The sequence below is a fragment of the Pantherophis guttatus genome, chromosome 1, assembly GCF_059756535.1.
Source record: "Pantherophis guttatus breed Tessera chromosome 1, ASM5975653v1, whole genome shotgun sequence".
Classification (NCBI taxonomy): domain Eukaryota; kingdom Metazoa; phylum Chordata; class Lepidosauria; order Squamata; family Colubridae; genus Pantherophis; species Pantherophis guttatus.
The window spans coordinates 262782919-262806100 of record NC_142063.1 but is presented as its reverse complement, the minus strand read 5'-3'; positions in this window follow the sequence as shown (position 1 = coordinate 262806100).

Below are 23182 nucleotides of genomic sequence, written 5' to 3'. Positions count from 1 at the left end.
TTTGCTTCCAAATAATATCCTTGAGATACTGATAAACCGTGAAATAATTAAAGCAGGACTTACTTGCAGAGAGTGGCTTCAAACCAGAGACCTGCATGTACTTAAGCTACTTTATTCCTAATCCTGTATCTTCAAAGAAAAATGGGAAAAAGACAGCTGGGTTTGAGAATGTATGAGTCAGTTTCATCTCACAAAGTCCTTTTTAAACAAGGTAAGGAAAACAACCAGCACATGGCATCTAGACTACCGATACTCCACTCTGGATCACATGACTGGGCGGGTATAGCTCAGTGATGACTAACCTTTTTGGCACTGAGTACCCAAAGCGCACGCACACGTACACACTCATAATGCAATGCCCACCCCACCCCCTGCACATGCGCGTGTGCCCCCTTTGTGTGTACCCTGCCCCTGCACATGTGACCCCCCCATGTGTGCCCCCCACATGCGGGCACGTCTTCCGCATGTGCCCACGCCTATGTGGCAGAGACCCCAAATCAGCTGGCCGGTGGGAGGCACATGTACATGCGCAGCAGAGCTGAGTTGGGGCGACGGCTCACGTGTCCGCAGAGAGGGCTTTGCATGCCACCTGTGGCACGCGTGCCATAGGTTCGCCATCACAGGTATAGCTTTTATCAGGATTGTGAAAGTGGCATTGTAATGTCTCTCTTTGCTCCTTCGGGGCTCGCAATGTGGCAATGCAAGCAGATAGAATAGGGCAAAGCTTGCACAACAATGCTGTGATGTTGCTGACATCAGTCACCACGTCCTGGCCATCGTCATGTGTAGAGCAGGCTGGAATGAAGAAGTTGCTAACATTCTAAGCTGCTGTTCTACTAGCCTTCTCCATAGAGATGTTCCTGAGGGATTTTTTTCCCCAGAATTTTTTTTCTTCATAGCCACAAATGAATTTGGTCCATTTTTAAATGGCTAGTTGTTTCTATAACACATTTGGTCATCTTTTTTTTTTTTTTTTTGAGACCTACCTATCCGGCTGATGTCCCGGAGAAAATATATCTGCGTAGCTTCTAAGAGTTAACATTAACCTGATAGCTCATCCTCATCATCGTCCTCCTCATCCTCCTCATTGTCATCCTTATCCTCATTGTCATCTTCATCATTGTCCTCATGCATCATCCTCTTCATCATCTTTAGATTGATGGAGAGCAGAGAGCTGGACAAAGAGACAATTTCAAGGCCCCTTTACCCATTTTTCCCCCAACACTAATTTAGTTTGGAAAGAATAACCCCCCAAAATAACAGCAAATTGTCACACGGTGGCTCTACTCCAACTTAATGAGTCACAACGGAACATGATGAAGAAGATTCCTGCCTGCCTCTTCTTCTGCGAAATGCTTCTGGGTGTAATGGTTTGTATGCCAGGAAGGAGTAAAAGGCTGGTTCTGCAGAGCATGAAATGTGCAATCAGAAATGCATAAATGATAATAACCCATCTGCATTCCCAATATTAATCTATATTTTGAGGAGAAAGTACTCCATTCTGGCCTGAATTGCACATTTTTTTAACCAAGTTTTCTTTTTTAAAAAATGCATAGTTCTTCTAGTCTTTCCTTCTTGTTTTTTCTTCTTCTGTTAGAAAAAAATGGGTACTACTGCCCAATACCTGTGAAATAAAGCTAGGTCTACAGGGTTTTATTTATTGCACCGCAGGTAAGATTTGGTATGTGCCCTGGGACCATATCATAATTCATATTTTGAAATGCAGAAATTAATCTCACAGGAAAAGGATGTACCTATTTACATTTGAATCGGCATTGCCCTTCTGTAAGAAGGGGAAGTTCTTTTTGTTTCTTTTTTAATTGGTATTTAGAACTTGCAAAACTTTTCTAAAATAAGAAACATTTTTAAAAACTCTGATGTTGGAAAAAAGTGAAGCTCATGGTTTAAGCTCATGCCTAAGTAGGAATGTGGGAGCACAAAAGAACTGCGGTAATAATCAATTACAGAGCAGAGAAGGAAATGCAACTTTTTCTGAGAAGATTTTTTTTTTAGGTATAAAAATTATCATTAAATAATGAACTGCATTGTCCTTGAATATAATGGTCATGGTGATATCTAATCTCTGCTGTAAAGAGAAAACCTTTCATACAACTTCTCTCATTTTGTTACTTTCCAGCTACAGGTGGACTTCTGTTAGCAATCATTCATTTAGTGACCATCTGAACTTGCAACAGCACTAAATGACTTATGACTGGTCCTCAAAGTTCTGGCCATCACAGCATCCTTGTGGTCACGTGATTATACGATACCACCTCTTGGCACCCAGCTCGTGATTAAAACGTTGCAGTTTTCAGTGGACACACAGTGGCCATTTGCAACCTTCACTGACAGCTTTCCACAAACCAAGTCAATGGGGAACCTGGCAGGAGGTCACAAGTTGTGAAACACAATGTCTTTGCTTAACGACTGTTCTGCCCCAGCTATGGACCCCAAAGAACGCAGCACACACAAAGTCTGTACAAAACTTAATTTACTAAAATAACTAAGTCTTTCTCAAACAAAGGCTGTTAATAAACTTTCTTAACAGCCTACAAGAAACCAAAGATAAAGTAATCACAATCTTACTATGGTTGGCAGAAAGCCCAGAAGCAATTTTGCAGAGAATCAAGACGCGAAGGAGAGTGAACTAAAGTTATTCCCTACAAATTGCTTCAGTCGGTGTTCCTCCTTAAATAGGCTAAGGGAGTGGCTAATTAGCCCCAAGCCTTGCTCTCGAGGAGACCTCCTCCTGAGGAGCCACTTCTGCCTTTTGGCAGCTTTGCGTGCCCATGCATCGAGAAGAGGCTTCTCCTCTTCATCCTCTTTACTTAAAGGAGCTTCTGGAGGTTCTGAAGGCCCTGGCTGAGTCCCTGCCTCTGGCACCACATCTTCTCCAGCCTCCTCATTGTCCGACTCGAGTGCCAGCTGCACAGGCTGCTGGTGCAGCACCACACCAGCCTCCTCGTTGTCAGAATCAGCTACAATCTGCACAGGCCGCTGACGGGCCACAATAACAACCCACAATGACTGGTTTAATGATGGCAGCCAGGAAGTGCCAAAACTGTAGTTTCTCAGTGACATAGTCATGTGAAATTGCCTCATCATATAGTGATGGAAATTCTGGACCCAACTGCCATTGTTAAACAAGGACTACTTGTATATTGGAATTATATGGCTGAAATGTCAATGCATCCTTGCCATTTTCTTTTTTTATACCAAGCTGTATCTAAGCCGATGATATTAAGGAATATTGAAATTCACAGAGGGAAAGAATGAATAGCCTTAAGGCTCTATAGATTTACTATACACTAATTTTAAACACTTAAAATTGCCGTTTGTCTTTTAATAACTTAACATCTAGTACGACATTATGATGCCATGTTCCAGTCATGATAGATTAGCAGTTCAAATATTTAATCGGTTGCCCCAAGGGTTGCTTTAACTAAATGTTTAACTTCAATTAAGACACCGGCAGGAAAAAAAAAACAGGAAATCATTTGTTTTCAAGGCTTCCCATATACCAAGACCAATTAAAGGCTGCAAAAATCAGGGAGAAACTAGAAGATTTTTTTCCTTTCACTTTGACTGTATTCTCTACCACAGCAGTGCCAAACTTGATTTCATTGAGGCAGGGGTGAAATCCAGCAGGTTCTGACAGGTTCTGGAGAACCGGTAGTGGAAATTTTGAATAGTTCGGAGAACCAGCAAATACTACTTCTGGCTGGCCCCAGAGTGGGGTGGGAATGGAGATTTTGCAATATCCTTCCTCCAGGAGTGGGGAGGGAATGGGGATTTTGCAGTATCCTTCCCCTGCCACACCCACCAAGCCACGCCACCAAGCCACGCCCACAGAACTGGTAGTAAAAAAAATTGGATTTCACCACTGCATTGAGGGCTGCATCAGGGTTGTGTTTGACCTCGGGGGTCCAGGGTGGGCATGTCCAGTGTGTCGTCACTCATGTCAGGGGCGCCTCTGGTGGCCCAAATGCTCTGCCAGTGAAAACATGCTCCCAATCTCCGTTTCCGGATGGGATGGCCTCCTGTAACCCAAAAACAGAGTTCTGGAGGGCTGTTTTCGCTGGCCGAGGCACTGCAGGCTGATCCTTTGCTGTTTCCAGGGCGGCCCCACAGGCCAGATCTAAGCACCTTGTGGGCTGGATCTGGTCTGCAGGCCTTGTGTTTGACACCCCTGCTCTACCATAAACCTACAGTATATTTAGCAAAAAGAAAGAAACAGGAAGGAAGGAAGGAAGGAAGGAAGGGAGGGAGGGAGGAAGGAAGGAAGACAGGAAGGAGGGAAGGAAGGGAGACAGGAAGGAAGGCAGGCAGGAAGGAAGGAAGACAGGAAGGAAGGGAGGAAGGAAGACAGGAAGGAGAGAAGGAAGGAAGGAAGACAGGAAGGAAGACAGGAAGGAGAGAAGGAAGGAAGGAAGGAAGACAGGAAGGAAGACAGGAAGGAGAGAAGGAAGGAAGGAAGGAAGGAAGGAAGGAAGACAGGAAGGAAGACAGGAAGGAGAGAAGGAAGGAAGGAAGGAAGGAAGGAAGACAGGAAGGAAGACAGGAAGGAAGGAAGACAGGAAGGAGAGAAGGAAGGAAGGAAGACAGGGAGGAAGACAGGAAGGAGAGAAGGAAGGAAGGAAGGAAGGAAGGAAGGAAGGAAGGAAGGAAGGAAGGAAGGAAGAAGTCTAGTAAATGATCTCTGATTCATCTTCAGAAAAGTATGTTTAGCTCTCCGTTCTCCTTTTTTTTCTGCTCCGAGATGCATTTTCTCACCATTCTTGATAAAATGAAACACATTATCAAGGTCCTGACCTTTCAGAATCATTTAAAGGGGGGTGTCAGTAATCCAGTGGTGACCGTGTGACTGCCACTGCACTGACCCTTGCTATTTCTTTATCCCATTAGCTGCCTTGATGTCAGAAGCTATCAGAGAACAAACAGCAGAAACCTCTCTCTCTCATTCATGTGTGCAACCAGGCTGACATGTTTGTCCTGAATGGTAGTCTGAGTTTATTAGTAGATGACACAAGAATGACAGCCTTTTGTCTGGTGAATTTATTTTCAAAAATTGTGAACAGTTTGGATGTTATTCACTCTTGTATTAGGAAGCTGCACAATTGCTACTGTGGTCATAGATAGGAGAAGATGTGAGAGGGAGGCACCAGTGTTGGGATGAATAACATCTTGGTCTCTATAATGATTGCAATTGCTTAAAAAAATAAAGGCAAGCGACATCACCCCAGAGATTGCCAGTTTATATACAGGTAGTCCTCGATTTCCAACCATCATTGAGCCCAAAATATCTATTGCTAAGTGAAACAGTTGTTAAGTGAGTTTTGCTCCATTTTATGACCTTTCTTGCCATAGTTGTTAAATGAATCACTGCGGTTGTTAAGTTAGTAACATGGTTGTTAAGTGAATCTGGCTTCCCCAATGATTTTGCTTGTCAGGAGGTCACAGAAGGTGATCAAATGACCCCTGGGACACTGCAACCCCGTCATAAATATGAGTCAGTTGCCAAGTGCCTAAATTTTGATCCCATGACCATGGGGCTGCTGCAATGTAAGTTGGAAAAATGGTCATAAGCCAATTTTTTTAGTGGTCACTAAATGAACTATTGTAAATCGAGGACCAGTTGTAAGTGAGTGTGTAGTGTCCAGGAACTCTTCTTGGTCTCAAAAACAGCAGTGGCCCCTGCATGGAGACATGGCAAGTGTTATTCAAAACTATGATCTGCATTCAGTCTTATTTAAGATGGTTTCATCACTCTGCCAAGCAAGAACAGCTGTAGAATTCTTTCAACATACCTTGAAAAATCAAGAGCTCTGTCTATTTAGAGTTACACTTAAGGTAATTATTCTTATGAGGCACACAAGCAAAAGGCCTGCTCTGATTCATTTTCACAACCAAACCACAACCAAAAAAAAGAACCATGGTGGCACAGTGGTTAAAATGCAAGCAAACTCTGCCCACTGCCAGGAGTTCGATCCTGATCAGCTCAAGGTTGACGCAGCCTTCCATCCTCCCGAGGTCGGTAAAATGAGAACCCAGATTGTTGGGGACAATATGCTGACTCTGTAAACATCTTAGAGGGCTGTAAAGCATTGTGAAGCAGTATATAAGTCTAAGTGCTATTGCTAGTGCTGATGGATCCTTGCCTGTATTGGCCTTTTTACTGCAAATGAGCCCAGCAAATAACCCTAAAGAGATTAGTGCAGGCTATATGGTTCCCGCCTCCTAGGTAGTACTAAATATGTAAACTCATTTATTTTCAGATAAAAATGGTGGGAAAATTGATCTGCTCCTTTATAATCGTTACTTTTAAAAAAAAAAATTGATTTATATGCCGCCCTTCTCTGGAGACTCAGGGCGGCTTACAATGCATTAAGCAATAGCCTTCATACTTTTGTATATTTTATACAAAGTCAGCTTATTGCCCCCACAACTGGGTCCTCAATTTACCTACCTTAGAAAGGATGGAAGGCTGAGTCAACCTTGAGCCTGGGGAGATTCGAACATGCAATAATTGCAGACAGCTGAATGTTAATAACAGGCTTTTAGTCTGTTGAGCTATCCAGGCTCCTAAATCAGCAAATCTTTAGGGGTAAAACATGCCATTTTAAAATACCTCTATCCAACATCTGGTATAAGAAAAAATAGTTCTGTAGTTTATTGGCCCTGAGATGCCTCTACCAAGCAAATGTTAAGTAATAAAAAGATTGTTTTGTTTTTTTGCAGTGGACAGAACTCTCCATCTACATCAATGTTTGCTTCGCAGGTAGCAAATAACAGCATCTACCTGATCAATTATAATAAGATTTTTGGTTCAGGAAGCTGAATAATATGGTAACAGTCAGTAGGCATGGGACACAGCATTGATTTTTCTTTTGTTTCACTTAGTTTAATTGGGTTATTTCCTTATCATTTCCTTTGTTTTGTCTCCTGGGTGTAAATTTGTCTGCCATCATTTGAATAACTCAATATTTTTTATTTTAGTGCTATAAACACATTGCTTACTAGACCTAACCTGGGTCAGTCACTGAGATCAGAGGTTTTGTCTTTCAAGCTTTTGGACTCTTGCTGGAGCCCATCTTCAAGAAACTTCTCTTATCCTGGGACAAGTATATTCACCTTCATTTACGTTGCTTACTCTTCCCACTCCCCTCAACAGGTACTTCAGATAGCCATGACATACTGAGAGAGAAATGCTGTTTCCAAGCAGTTCAGTCTTCTATTGAGATAGGATACCAGAAGCCACGGAGAAATCCCTAAATGTTAAAGATCTGACTGTGTTGCAAATTAAACTCCCCAACTTTGGAATCTCTCTGCTTTTAAGGAATTTCAGTTGTACCAGGTAAGGGAGGTTGCTGAAAGAATTATTCTCAACAATTGAGAAATTGATATTATTCCCAATTGATATGAAGGGCTGACTTTCAGAAATTGATTTTGGAAAAGGCAATCTTTTTAACTAATCAGAAAATGAAACAATATGTTTCTCTTTGATGTAGATGTCACAATACTTTACAATAGAGCAATATTTTTAGAGTTTTAAAATCCTTTTCTATTACACACTGTAAACCCAGTGATTATTATGTTGTGTGTGTATGTCAGTGATGAAATGCTACCGGTTTGCACCGGTTCGGGAAAACCGGTAGTAAAAAAAGTTACCGGTTTGTCCGAACTGGTATTTCTGTCGATCAGCTGTGCCGCGCAATTTATATTCGCTAGAAAGCAGGAAATCCTGCTTTCTAGTGAATCTAAATCGTGTGGCACAGCTGTTTCCGCCCTCGCTGTTCTACTTACCTTGTTAAGCCTCCTTTTTCCATGTGAAGCATGCATTTGGTGTGCATTGTGCATGCGCACGTGTGCAGCATGCTTTTAGTGTGCACTGTGCATGCGTGCATGCAGCGTGCGTTTGGCATACACCGCGTATGCGCAGGCAGTGAACCAGTGGCAACCCACGGAGAATTTCACACTGGTGTATGTGTATGATATTTAGCATTGGTACTTTTTCATTTTTCCTAATTTTTAATGGGGGGAAGGTTTCCTTGTATTCTATTTATTGGTTGTATTTAGTTTTTTCATCATTTATTAAATATATTTTGTAATTTAGTGTTTATCTTATGAAATCTTGCTGTAAAAAAACCTTGCTGTACAATACAAGGAAAAAAAAAAAACAATACCAGGAATTAGTTATCTGTTGAGTCTTTTTTTTCTTAAAACAGTGGGTTTTTTTAAATTAGCCCATGAGATAGAGTTACCTTAGTCACCTGATGTCACTGTAGGTAAATGTATCAATTAAGACAAATTATTTAAGGGCAGATCCAATTAATTAAACCAAACCAAAACAACATATAAATCTGTGCATAGTGATGAGAGAAAATATTACTATTTTGTGGTCCAGAGGCTTTCCAGAAGAAAACAGTTCCATATTGTCGTCAAGAATTGCTTAACGCATTGTAAGCTGCCCTGAGTCTCCGGAGAAGGGCGGCATATAAATCAAATTAAAAAAAAAAAAACTTACGTGGACATATTCTTGAAGTTCGCAAACATTGACCAATTACTACTTCCTTCCCATCAAACAAAGCTTCCAAGGGAAGCTTGTGATTATGATCACAGCATAGAAAGAGAGGAGTAAACATCGTTTCCCAAGTACCAGAGTCTTAATCTTGATCAGGGCCACCACTACTATCATTGCTGTCAGATCTCTTATGTTTATTTCGTTGTTATCCTGCCTGCCATGAATGAATGAATGAATGAATGAATGAATGAATGAATGAATGAATGTAATTCATTTCAGAACATGCACAGTAAGACAATAATAGTTGAAGTTTTCCTCCTTCTGCAGTGGTTCCTAAATTCTTTGAATTTAAATTATCCCTTTTCCCAGTCTCAAATAATGTCATTAGTCTCACAAAACAAATAAAAAAACACACAAAAAACCAGGCTGTTGTTTTATAGAAATGTCTTGGCAACAACAATCCCAAACTAGATCTTTGGCTCACAAAGAAGCAAATATAAATTGCTCCATTACCAGTCAGCACTGAGGCTAGAAAGGTTTTAATTTCAGCCAAAATGTGCTTAGTCACTATCATCAAACAACTCTGGGGTTGTTTCCATCTAAACTAAGGAAAGTTCTAGAGCAGGCCACAAAAATAGAGCTGAACACACTTTCTGTTTTCATTTTACATTTCACACTGCTTCTGGCCCATGGCAGCACATGGAATGTTAGTCCCTCCAACTGTGTCCTCAGCACATTGACATTCATAACTTTATTTATTTATTTATTTATTTATTTATTTATTTATTTATTTATTTATTTATTTATTTATTTATTTATTTATTATGCAATTTATATGCCGCCCTATCTCCAAGGACTCAGGGCGACTCACAACAGTAAAGATGCACAGTTCCTCATTAAAAGACAATATAAAATTAAAATTCCAATTTAAAACAATTTAAAATTCATTAAGAAACCCCCCCCCATCAGTCCAGGCTGCGGAACAACCAGGTCTTCAAATCGTGGTGGAACGAGCGAAGGTCAGGGGCCATCCGGAGTTCCAAAGGAAGTTGATTCCAGAGGGTGGGTGAGCCCACAGAGAAAGCTCTCCCCCTGGAGGTCACCAGCTGACACTGTCTGGCCGACGGCACCCTGAGGAGGCCCTGTCTGTGGGAACACACCGGGCAATTGAGAATTGTCGCTGGCTGTATGGGAGAGTTAGCCATACATTTCCACAGCAAAAGGATAAATGCCCTTGGAGTGAACTAATGGGTCAGTCACGTTGTGTAAATATGGTCCTTACATTTGTCATTAAATCCAAGAAGTCCATTAAAATGTGCAACCACCTTTTCACATTTCTCATCAGGGTGCCAAAGAATCCAACTCTAGCCAGCTTTGATATGCAACTTACTTATCTCTCGACACTGACATGTTTCTGATTTGAATTATTGTGCAAAAAGACAAAACTATTCTAAGTGCTCTCTCTTCCATTAAACAACCATCACAATGCCAGAACTCTAATTTATTGTTTATGTGTATCTGCTCCTTTCTACCCTTATGCCTTTTATTGCTGCTTAATATAAGACATTTTTCAAGTGATGTCTTCCTACAACTTATCACTATGCCAGCAGAAACTCCCCAACTCTAAAAAGTCATATGAGCTGGAACAGCTTGTAGCTTGCTACAATTAACCAAGATAGCTAGGGGCACAGAATAGCTTTAGTATGTAACTTTGTTTTATTAGACCACAAGATAGGTACAGACTAGCATAAAATGAGAATGGTTGCAGGTATAGACATCATTTCAGCTATGATGATTATAATCAAAATCAAAATGGTGAATATATTTGTTGAAATGTCTGCTCTTGTCAGGTGCAAAGAATTAGGACCATATGATAAGTATGAAGATTTATTGGTCATGCCTATACACAAGAGTCAATTAATAATCCACAGTAAATTAATTAATTAATTGATTAATTTCCTGCACTTGATAAGAGTTAATGAATTTGGGAGAGGGGCTGGACTTGTGGCAACATAACAACTCTGGTCTGATTACTCTCTTAACTCCACTGCTTGGTTCTGCCTCTTCTATCATCTCTCTCTATTATCCAGGAGTTATTTGATGGCAAATCCCTATTTTCCCTTACTTGGCTAATTAGTTAGGAGCTCTTGTGGAGTTTTGGGACCCGTCCAAATAGTTTTCTTTGCTATACTACAAAATAGTTTGTCCTTGTTTCTTTCAGGACAGTTCCTCAACTTCCCAGTCTAGCCACACATTAATATTCTTTAGTAGCCTTCCATCAAAATATTAACCAGACATCACTCTGCTTACTTTCCAAGACCAGCCAAGGTCCAAGAGGTTCTGCCACTTATTAAACCTCAATTTTCCCCCACAGCCCTTCAAAGTGTTGACTGTCCCCTCTGTATTAGGACATAAACAGTTTAAACCTTTTATGTTGCTTTGAACTTGTTGAAATAACCAAAGCAATCACACATTTTTTAAAGTTAGATTAGAGTTCCGAATCATGCATATAAATTGTTGAACGAAAGGCAGTATTCAGATATTCAATATGCACTTATGGAACAGGTAACATAAATTGCTTTGACAAAAGGTTTACCACTATAGAGACAATGGAATTTGCTTTATTGAGGCAAAGAGGCAATGACCTTTACCTTGATGAAGCACTATGCATTGCCTTGAAGCCACCCCATGTTTTCTAACCCCTTTTGATTTATAAACGAAAGTGCACGAACAGAAGAGTTTTCAAGTTTTTTCAGGGATGGGGAACTCCTCTTGACTAATAGCCTTCACTAGTCATTCACTGGCTCTTGCAAAAGCCAGAAGAGACTTCTACAAAATATACAGGTAGTCCTCAATTTACAACCATAAGTGACCCCGGAATTAGGGTCGTAAGTCTTGGGATTAATAAGAGAAGCATCCAATGACCACCTTCCTCAATGACCTCAATCCTGGCTTTCCCCATTGTAGTTTTTAAGCAATTACATGGGTCTTTAAGCAGAGCATGAGGTGATTCAGGGGGTTGGAGAGGCCCTGAAAGGTCTGGTCAGGTGGTGCTTCGATGTCTTCACATTGGCAGAGTCCCTGACTTCCTTTGGAAAGGTCACTGTACCAGCAGGTTAGCTGACTAACCTGCTGGTACAGGTTAGCTGACTAACCTGCTGGTACAGGTTAGTTAGACAGGACATATGTGTTGATAGTGTGGATTTTATTCTTCTCCTGAGCTAATAGTTGGATGTTGCTATTATTCTTGACTCCTCATCATGGTTCCCATATGGCTATTGGATACAAAATATATGTAACTGGGTTGTATGATTGCTAGTAGTTCCACCCTCATAAATGTTAACTACTTTCTCTTTCTTTGTTACCATCTGATCATACTTCTCCGGTCCTAACCCCATTCCAGTCAGTGGTGGGTTTCTACTGGTTCGCCCTGGTTCAGGCGAACTGGTAGTGGTGGCGGTGGGAGGCTCCGCCCACCTGCCCGGACATCATCATGGATGCTCTGTGCATGCACAGAAGTTTCTGCACATGCGCAGAAGCACCACACATGAGCGAAGTGCGCACAAGCGCTCCTGGTTCCGAACCAGTAGCAAAGGTAAGTGAAGCCCACTATGTTCTCACTGCCATTCATCTATCCCAAATGGATTAGTTAGACGATGCCTCATCATATAATAATTATATATAATTTTATTGATTTTTTTTTAAAAAAGCAAGATAGAAAACTAACACAAACTAATATAAAGTAAGAAAAAGAAAAGAGATAAATAAAAAAATCGAATCTTGCTAAAAGACAGGGGGGAAAATGTAAAAGAAAAATAGAAAAGAAAAAAGATGCAAAGAAGTAGCTTCCAATCTTCTTTACAGCAGTTGTAAATATAATCGCAAATTTATCACTTACTCTATGGTTACAACATAACACTCTTCTTTGTATAATCTATCCTGTCCTATCATCAAAACCATAAATCATATGTTCATTTTTTTTCCTGTTGCAAGCAAAAAAATCCATAAGGAGTTTCCAGTCATAGATATTGTCTTTTCTCTGATCAAAGAAATCAATTTAGCAACCTCAGCAAGTTTTATCATCGTCACTAACCATTGCTCCAGTGTCAGCAGTTCCAAAATAATCTTGCTGCAGCTATCATGTACAAAAACAAAGTTCCACTAGTCTCAAAAGAAAAATCTGAGATCTCATTTGTATATTAATCTTTAAAATCCCCTGAATCACTGTGTGTATTCGAATCCAGAATTTTCTTTTCATTTTTTACATGTCCACCAAACATAATAAAATGTGCCATCTTGTTCACATTTCCAACATAAATTTAGAGTGTCTTAATGCATTCTATACAATTTCTCTGGTGATCTACCTTTGTTATTTTTTAAAAGAGAAGATTAAAAACTAATATAAATTAATGTAAAGTGAGGAAAAAAGAAGAAATAAAAGAAATAAAAGATACAAAAAAATTGCTTCTGTTTTTCTTTACAGCAGTTATAAGTGCAATGATAAATTTGCCTCTTACTCTACGGTTATAATATCTCTTCTTTCTATAATCCATTCTGTCTATTCATTAAAACCAAAAATTATCAGTTCATATTTTTTGTGTTTCACGCAAAAATCCATCCAGGGTTTCTACTGAGCAATAAATGTAACAATTGTATTTTCTCTGATCAAAGAAGCCAATTTATCTATCTCAGCAAGTTCTAACATCTTCACCAACCATTCCTTCATTGTGGGTAGTTCCCAGTCTTTCCATCTTTGTGCATACAATAATCTCACTGCAGCTATCTTATATAAAAAATAAAGTTCTATAACTTTACCTCTCCAGATGCCAGTTATAGAAATGTCTATCTTCTTGACTTCTTTTTTCATCTCATATTTCATTTTTACAAGTATTTCATCCATTCATTTTTTAAAAGCTGTCAATTTAGTATCAAGTGATTCAAGTAACTCGCTGCCCAGTTGCTCAGACTTTTTGTGAAGCAAATTTGATTTAATTCCACTCTCTCACGAAGTTGCTCTCACGACCTTCTCCTTCCCTCCATTTTTGCCACTTTTCTCATGGTTGCATTATAGTATTAAAATCCAAAATTGAAAGTGTCTCAAACAAAGGAAAGAGAAAAGCCAACCTCCCTCCTTTTCTTCGTGTGCGTTTAAATACTTTTATCTCAAGTAGCACTCCATAATTACATTGAGCATCATAGTCAACATCTCCATAGTTACAGTCAGTGTACTAGTCTGGTTTATATTATCTTTATCTTTTGTCTGTACTCTTTAATAATAAACAAAGGTCCTATTCATTTGTCTAATTTAATTCCAACTTCTTCCAAAGCACTATCACCAAAAATTATCTTTCAAAATGTCTCTCCTTTATCCATTTTAGACTTCTTTTTTTGCATCAACTCCTTGTTTCTCTTTTTTGCCAAAACTTTTTACAAGTGTTTAAGATCTTGTTTCTTTTATTCCTTTCTAATCTAGGGAAAAAAAATAGTAAATCACCAAGGGGAATTTTCCTATCCTGCTACTTAGGAAAAACCTTTCTTTAGCTGTAAAGTTGTTACATCAAAAACTGGTTAAGAAAAAAGGCCACGTGAACCTTGGGTCCATTATAGGCTACATTACTGGCTGACAGCTTGTTTGAAACCCTTTGAGTCCCAACTACCAAGCCAACTGCAAAAAACTTAATGCCTGTGCTGGGAAAGATTGAGGGCAAAAGAAGAAGGGGACGACAGAGAATGAGGTGGCTGGATGGAGTCAGTGAAGCAGTAGGTGTGAGCTTAAATGGACTCCAGAGGATGGTAGAGGACAGGAAGGCTTGGAGGAACGTTTTCCACGGGGTCATGATGGGTTGGGCACTTCGCAACTAACAACAAAATTCATCAGGAACAGCTGCCCAGAATGCAAGTAACATTCTCATGATTTCTCCTTTTTCTGAAGAGACTTAGATAGGAATTTTTTGTCTGGCTGCTGATCTAGCTGCAATGCCATCCCCACTCCTTCAGATACATCTAGTTCACTATGAGCCCAAGACCTGGGATTTCCCCCCCCCCCTCTTAAGCTTTGGGTCAGGGAGCAATATGTCCCATTTCCCAGCATTTTGTATATAATACATTTCAGGGGCTGGTGATTGCAATGGCTTTTTTTTTCCTGCTGTTTTTTTACGGAGTTATTGTACTTTTCTAATGAGTGTGGCATTCTGAGTCATGTGTCACATGGGAGGAATAAAACTAAATTAAAAGGAAAAGAAAATACTCCATAGAACATTACTGGAATTTTGAAAATTAGAATCAAAAATAGTTTTTAGTGTCTGTTCTTGAAAAGCTCCATCTCTCCCCCACCTCACTCTTCAATATTCTCAACAGGTCTTTTCCATTTCTTTAAATAAACCTCTGGGACCTTCAGCCAGCACATTACAAGATGAAGAAGACTTCTTTTTCCTAATAGCTCACATCATGGAGAAGCCACAGGCAGGCAGGCATAAATTGTACAGTGTGTTCCTTCCTTTCTATCAGGCTTATTATTTGTTTTTTTGGTGTTTTTTTTAAATTTTAAAAATAATGTTGCAGACAAACTCTGCCTGCTGCTAATAATAATTGCTTGGAGAAAATGATTATATCCCCATAGCCAAAAATAAAGTCTTGTCCAGCTGAATAGAAGCAAAACCTTGACGTGCATGAAAAATTCTTACCAGGATAAAATTTGTATAAATGTGTTTTATTTTTTTAAAAAAAACCTCTTACAGAATAAAACAAAAACTCTTACCAGAGGATAAAACAATTTTGTGTGGATGTGCATATGTGTTTGTAGAGAGGGAGAGAGAGAGAGAGAGAGAGAGAGGGAGGGAGGGAGGGAGGGAGGGAGAGATCAATTAAATTAAGAGAAGAAGAACATTACAGAAAGAAAGAGAACAAGAGCTACCAATCCACCCAGAGTCTTCATCCTTGGCATTTTAAAAGGCACCTTGAAAGCTCAACATATAAGGCATACCTTCAAAAAGCTCAGCAAAAATGCAAATATGCTAGAGAAGTCTTTCTGTGTGTACTTTGTGTGTGCCCGTATGTCCTCCTGATGTTGAGTTTCAGAGATGATCATGTTTTACAACAGGGGTGTTAAGCTCAATTTCATTGAAGGCTGCATCAGGGTTGTGTTTGACCTCGGGGAGCCAGGTGGGTGTGGCCAGCTTGATGTCACTCATATCTGGGGTGCCTGTGGCGTCCCAAGCACTCTGCCAGCGAAAATGGAGCTCAGGAGGGCACCGTGGTTCAGTCCTGTGCTTCCAGGGCAAAGCAGTCCTTTGCTTTCCAGGATGGCCCCATCGGCCAGATCTAAGCACCCCACAGGCCAGATCTGGCCTGGGAACCTTGTGTCTGACACTCCTGTTTTGGAAATATTATTGCACGAACATATGTGACAAGATCACTTTCATGTCCATCATTACCTCTCCTGCAAGGAACTTGTAAGGAACACATACTTAAACAATAAGCAATTAATTACCATCTGGTCTGGATTCAATTCATGGATTCTTAATGGATTTAAAGTGAAGTTACAAAATTTATTTCAATGTTTAGCACTGTGGGCAGGGCTACTCCATGTCAAAGTTCAGACTATTACCAACCTTTCTATTAATAGAAAGCTTCAGGCTTAGAACTCTATTTCAAATCAAACCTTATTCCTTGCATTTTATGTATTAAAAAAAACAATGCAAGCCATTATTTGTGCCCAGCTGTATATACTACCTTGAGTTCCTAGAGGCTAGATGAAATGTAACTGCCATAAAATAATTAATTGTCAGCTCACCTCTGTTCTCACCCTTTCCAGATCACCCCTAAAAATTTTAATTCACTCCTTTTCCTTGGGAAATATCAGAGAACACAGTTATTTGAAAGAAGTGAAAGGTATTAAACAAAACCCACCTGGTTCAAGCTAGCATCCTTCATACACAAGTTTTTCATACTTCAATCTAGTTATTTCAGAACGTATCCCGTAGTAATTGGAACACAAATAAATCAATAAGTATATGTGATCCCATTGAATTACAAAAAGAATGTTGGTTGCAATGAATGTTTCTGGGAAAGTGAAACTCGATCCATTTCTTCTTTTGATTCTGCAATGGCAGAGAGAGAACAATAAGGTGGAAGCCATTATCTTTGCTGGGGAAATTTATTTAGAATATCTGTGATGGTTGTCAAGAATTAATGCATACCGTTGGTAAAATAAAAATAAAAAAGTTGATTGAACTGGAAGGATTATTTTTATCTGCCTTCCTTCTATTATTGTACTAAGTTTTATCCCTTCATTTTTCATTCCAAATAGTGAATTCCTTTATTGCTAATGTCAGTGGGCTATAGAAAAACGTTTTGGCATTAGTTTTCTTCAGACTCCAAGAATAGATGTTGATAGCTTAATCTGAGAGAAAAGGGCTTTATTAGTACCACATATTCTCCCTATCTTATTTTTATGTTGATACTTAGTTTGCTGAAAGCATATGTGACTTTGGGAAGATGGTTCTGCAAATAATATTAATCAGTACTTCCACTTGTTTAAAACAATTATTCAGGTTGCAATATGTAAGAAATAACATAATCAAGGCACTTCTCGAGCCTATACAATTAATCCTGTGACTCATTTAAATAATGAGGTCTAGAGTTAAGTAGATAATACTAATTTAAGTAGATAAAACACATCTAATTACTATTAGATTCTTTAGATTAGGATGAGGTATGTTGAACTTTTTGAATACATTTTTCCCCATTTAAGATGCTGGTTAGGAGAATAAGAGTTCAACATGCCTCAAACAGCATCTTAAATGGGGAAAAATGTATTCAATAACATATAGAAGATGACATTTACTGATCCATATTCTAATAATCTGCAAAATGTACTGCTGTGCAACGTGTTGGGAAGGATCTTTTAAGAGGGTTTCAAAGCATTTATTAGTATAAAAAGCAGACACTAGGGTTAGCACAGATTTTGCTCCCATTATGCCAGGGGTGTCAAACTTGATTTCATTGAGGGCCGCATCAGGGTTGTGTTTGACCTTGGGGCCTGGGGTGGGCATGGCCAGGGTGGGCATGGCCAGCTTGACATCACTTGTGTCGGGGGTGTCTGTGGTGACCCAATCGCTCTGCCAAGTTGCAATACGTCACATGACAACAACATGTTGTTGCAAGGTTGACACCCCTGTTATGGTGCACATGCCATGAATGGTGCAGCAAACATCATTTGGAATTGACGAGATTGATGTTATTTCTTATTTATTTGTTTCTATTTCTATACCACCCTTCTCCAAACAGGACTCAGGGCGATGTGAATTACATGGTTGCATGGTTGTTTAGGTTTAGGTTTAGGTTTAGATTTAGGTTTATTTGGATTTATATACCGCCCTTCTCCCGAAGGACTCAGGGCAGTGAACAGCCAAAGATAAAACACATACAATATAAAATTTAAAAACAATTTAAAACATATTAAACAAATTTGGCCCATACTAATTAAAACACCCCTTTTAAAAAAGCAAATTAAAATTAAAATTAAAAAGAGTTAGGCCAGCCCAGCTTGTTGGAATAAAAAAGTCTTGAGGGCACGGCGGAAAGTGCGTAAATCCGGGATCCTCCGTATCTCCAGGGGGACCTCGTTCCAAAGGGTAGGTGCCCCCACAGAGAAGGCTCTCCCCCTGGGGGCCACCAGTTGACACTGTTTGACCGACGGCACCCTGAGGAGCCCCTCTCTGTGGGAGCGTACTGGCAGGTGAAAGGCTACCGGTGGCAGAAGGCGGTCTCGTAGGTACCCAGGTCCTAAGCCATGGAGCGCTCTAAAGGTGGTAACCAATACCTTGAAGTGCACCCAGAAGACCACCGGGAGCCAGTTGGAGCCTCCGGGTGCTCCTCAAGGGGAGCCCCATGTAGAGAGCATTACAGTAGTCCAGGCGGGAAGTGACGAGGGCATAAGTGACCGTGCATAAGGAGTCCCGATCCAGAAAGGGACGGAACTGGCAAATCAGGCGAACCTGATAGAAAGTCCTCCTGGCCACAGCCGTCAGATGTTCTTCTAAAGACAGCCGTGTATCCAGAGGACACCCAAGTTGTGAGCCCTCTCCGTGGGGGCCAACAACTCATCCCCAATAGTCAGTGATGGCACCAACTGGCTATATTGGGACGTCGGAAACCACAGCCACCTGGTATGTGATGACATCATGACATGCATAACATTAATGCAATTCTTTGTAACTGCCATAATTGTTTTTTCTTGAATTGAAGACAGATGATAGATTGGAAATGTGATATTAATTCAGATGATAAAGAATTACTTTCAGAAATGCGTGATCAATCTGTTTTGAAAAAAGCAGTATTTTCTACTAATCAAAGGATACAGCGCTGTGTTTTATGGCAAAGATTTCATCATATTTTGCAGGAAACCCTGTATTGATTATATTATAGCAGTGTATGTATTAGTAATCCAGTGACTATTGATACACATATATACATATATTTACAGGCATATGCACATATACATTCCTCCATGCTTCTCTCTGTGTGTGTGTGTGTCTGCACATAAAATGAATATTTTTGTTGTAATTTCATACACACACAAATCTCTGTCATCCATCCATCCATCCATCCATCCATCCATCCATCTATCTATCTATCTATCTATCTATCTATCTATCTATCTATCTATCTATCTATCTATCTACAGTATCTATCTGTCATCTATCTATCTACAGTATCTATCTGTCATCTATCTATCTATCATCTCTGTCTTCTATATGACTGTGTGTGTGAGTTTGTGTGTGTGTACGCATACGTGTCTGTGTGTATGTCTTCCTTTTTTCTATTTCATAGTCTATTTGGGGCTATTTTGTTTTTCTATTTTTTCTTTTGTTTTGGTTTCTATTACTTTTTCCCTTTAAGATTAAAACCTTTTTCATCAATTGTGTGGTGTATTTATTGTACTTCGGTGATTTGTCATTTTATGTGTGTGATTTCTTAATACAATTTGGGGAAGGACAAAGAACTGAAGGCAAATATTGTAGAGGATGAGGGATTTTCAGAGACCATCTGTCTCCTATGCCCTCCCTATGATGTTAGCATCACTCCCCTTTGAGTGCCAGGCAGTAATATTTTTCTGTGCAGCTAGGCATTTCAAATCTAATATGAATTTAATGATTAAGCTACTGCTTTCCTTTTGGCTGATGAGTTTTATTGTACTATGCCCCACTCTGCGATCTAGTCTGATAAAGGTGCTCTTTCAAAATGTTTTACACATATAAAATAAGTCAATTAATTTTGTGCATATAGCAGCTCTTTATAAATCTAAAATGGCTGCTGATTCTCAAGGGCAATGAAATGCAAAGACTCAAATCATTATTTTTGCCCCATCATTTCCATCAAGTTAACCGGCTGTGCTGTACAGAACCTTCCTTCTGCATTGTCCTTTGGTTTGATAGAAAATCAAAGGAGAACAAATAATGGTTTTCGGTGAAGGTCCCTCTTTGCATTGTACCTTCACCTCTCTGATGGATTGCCAGCTTCTCCAACTACTTTACCTCAAATAAGATCATTTTTCAGACCAGAAAAAGCAGGCAGCCAGGGAGTCTGCAGAACAGAGAAATCACTAACAAAAAGAAACAGTGGCATCATCATTCAGAAATTCTCAAGACTCAAGTATAATCCTTCATCCCAGAAAATGCAAAACAAATGTTAAAGCACTCCGAGAATGAGGTACAGTGCTAAGGGAGAAAAAACCCCAAGGCATTGCAGGAAAGCATAATATTACTATGGACCACAGCTGGTAGAAATCCTCTATTGACTTTTGGGTGCTTGTAGAAGCTAAACTTGGATGTCCCAGGCTTATAATTAAACTGGGAAGTAAAAAAGAACTCCTAGAAGACAACAATAACAAAACACTTATGTAACATTATCAAACAAATTGTGCTGATGGAGTACTGTTGCCAAGAGTTGAGCTCAGCAAAACTTTGCTTTCTTATCTTGGAGCAAATAGTTCATAGATTGTCAGCATGTTTTACTATTGATGCTATTATTACAATGCCATATTTATAATGTAGATTACGCAACTATATTACAAGTTATCCAAATATGTCACACGTATTGTGTTATCTTTAATGAATGGGGTGATGGTCTAGAGGTGGAGCTATTGCTTCACAATCAGGAGATTGTGAGTTCGATCTTAGGTAATGGCTGATATTTCTCTCTCTGGGTGCAAAGAGGAAATATCTGCTGTGAACTCCACATAGGCATCGGGAAGGGCATTCGGCCAATAAACACTCAATTCCATTTAATCAACCTGACTCCATCCCCATGCAAGGGATTACAAGATCATTAAAAATGTGTTATGTTTAATAGCTAAATTTGTGGTCTTAAAACACAGGTTTAATGGTCTTCTGAAAGAATAGTAACCTCAAAGCAGGCCAACCAAGACAGATGTGATGCAGAGCAGATTATACCATGAAATGACAGAGAAAGAGAAATCCATTTTCTTTCAATCTTCCTTGCAGAGTCCCACTAGACGGGGGACTAGTGGGTTCACCACTAGACAGTCATTGTTTGAGCTGAGTTTCCTGTTAAAGTTTCTGACTTTGTTGTGTTTGAAAGAACCAGACATCTGTGCTACTCAAAGCAAAATAGCCTTAGAAAACAGTGCCCAGAGACTGGAAGGAATTGGCACGTCCAGATCAGCTAAAAGTAGCTAATAAGATCTCAGCCTGATTCCACCCCACAAGATTCATTTGATTGTGACTCCATTAAAATAGTTGCAGAAGTATATCTGATCATACCCATAGTAAATCTGCCACTGCTTGTTGGCTGTGTAAGGTGGAAAATACTACTTTAACTCTAGAATACAGTAGCCAAACATTACTTTAGGTATGGGTTGGGACAATGTCACAGGGACACAGAAGAAAAAAAGATTGCCATGGTCAGGTGCACATGGAAAAAAACATCATTGTAATTCCTTAATTGCAGCAGACTGGCTTCACATATAAACAGCAGAGGTGGCATGAATGTCTTTCTGACCTTCTTTGTAGCTTCGGTTGTAACATTGCCTGCTATTTTTATCTTTTGCTTATTGCTTTTTAATATTTGATTACTTGGTTTTCTGCAGTCCCTCCGTTTCTTAAGGAAACTCTGCCTTTTGCAGACAGCTGAACTTAATAGTTTGTCAAATATCTTCCTTCAACTTCTTCCCAGCCTTCTGGCCTGCAATAAGAAAACTAGTTCAGATCATCAGTCCTGGTTGGGATCTTTCTGTGGGCACCTCAATGGTGTAGGAGGAAAATGGAGTCTGTTAGTCTAAAAGTTTTGGATTTTAAGCATAACAGAGATTTTGAGAGGGAAAATATCTCCCCAAGCCTCATAACATTTATAAACTTAAATTTACTGTATAAACATGCCCAGAGCAGGAAATAAAACAATTTAATTTGGCTTTTTACCAAAATGGTGAAATGAGAGAATAATTCAAACTTTTTCTAATTTAAGTAACTCACATTCTTACCTCATGATAAGGAAACGTAAAGGAAAGGATATCAAAAATTCAGGAAGGTGAAATCTTATAAATGGACAATGTGAGTATTCAGAAATCCTTCTACTTTTTTTTACTCACATTTGTGTAAAAGGTAGGAAGTTTCCCTGGAAATGATTGATGAATCTTTGAAAAAACAGAATTTACAATTTTTTTTCACAATTGCAGAAACAAATTCTGAATATCCCTATAAGGTAAAAGATAAAGGTCCCCCTCGCACATATGTGCTAGTCGTTCCCGACTCTAGGGGGTGGTGCTCATCTCCGTTTCAAAGCCGAAGAGCCAGCGCTGTCCAAAGACGTCTCCGTGGTCATTTGGCCGGCATGACTAAATGCCAAAGGCGCACGGAATGCTGTTACCTTTCCATCAAAGGTGGTCCCTATTTTTCTACTTGCATTTTTTACGTACTTTCAAACTGCTAGGTTGGCAGAAGCTGGGACAAGTAACAGGAGCTCACCCCATTATGCTGCACTAGGGATTCGAACCGCTGAACTGCCAACCTTTCAATTGACAAGTTCAGTGTCTTAGCCACTGAGCCACCTATAATAACCTATAAAAACCGTCAAAATATCAGAAGCTACACAAAAGATTAAAATAGAATTGGGTTTATGTACTAATAATGAATATGTTATTGCTAAAATGTATAAATAACTATTGAAAATAAATATATAAGATGAATGTGGCAAAGATAATATGATTAAATTTTCAAAGACTTTGAAAATAGTGTAATGCTGGATAATATGAGATTATGTGAAGTAAAGGACTAAAATTTACACTGAATTATAATATAAAAGACACCTTTTATTCATGATGAATCATTGGTATTTAGCACATGATAAATTGTCAAAGATACCTAAGGGGTGTCAAATGTAAATTGGAAATGTAAGCAATTTGAAGGTACATTTTATCAGCTTTGATGGACATAGGAAAGCTGAAAAATACTGGGATTAAACATGTATTTTAGTTCAGAAAATTCTCAAATTGAATGTATAACTGAAACCACAAGTTTTTCTTCTAAGTTTGATGAACAAGGAAATTGAAAAAAAGAAATAGGGAAAAGAAATGGGGGGGGGGGAATACATGATAACAGCAGCAAGTCTTCTTTTGGTTCAGAGATAGAAGGACACACAGAA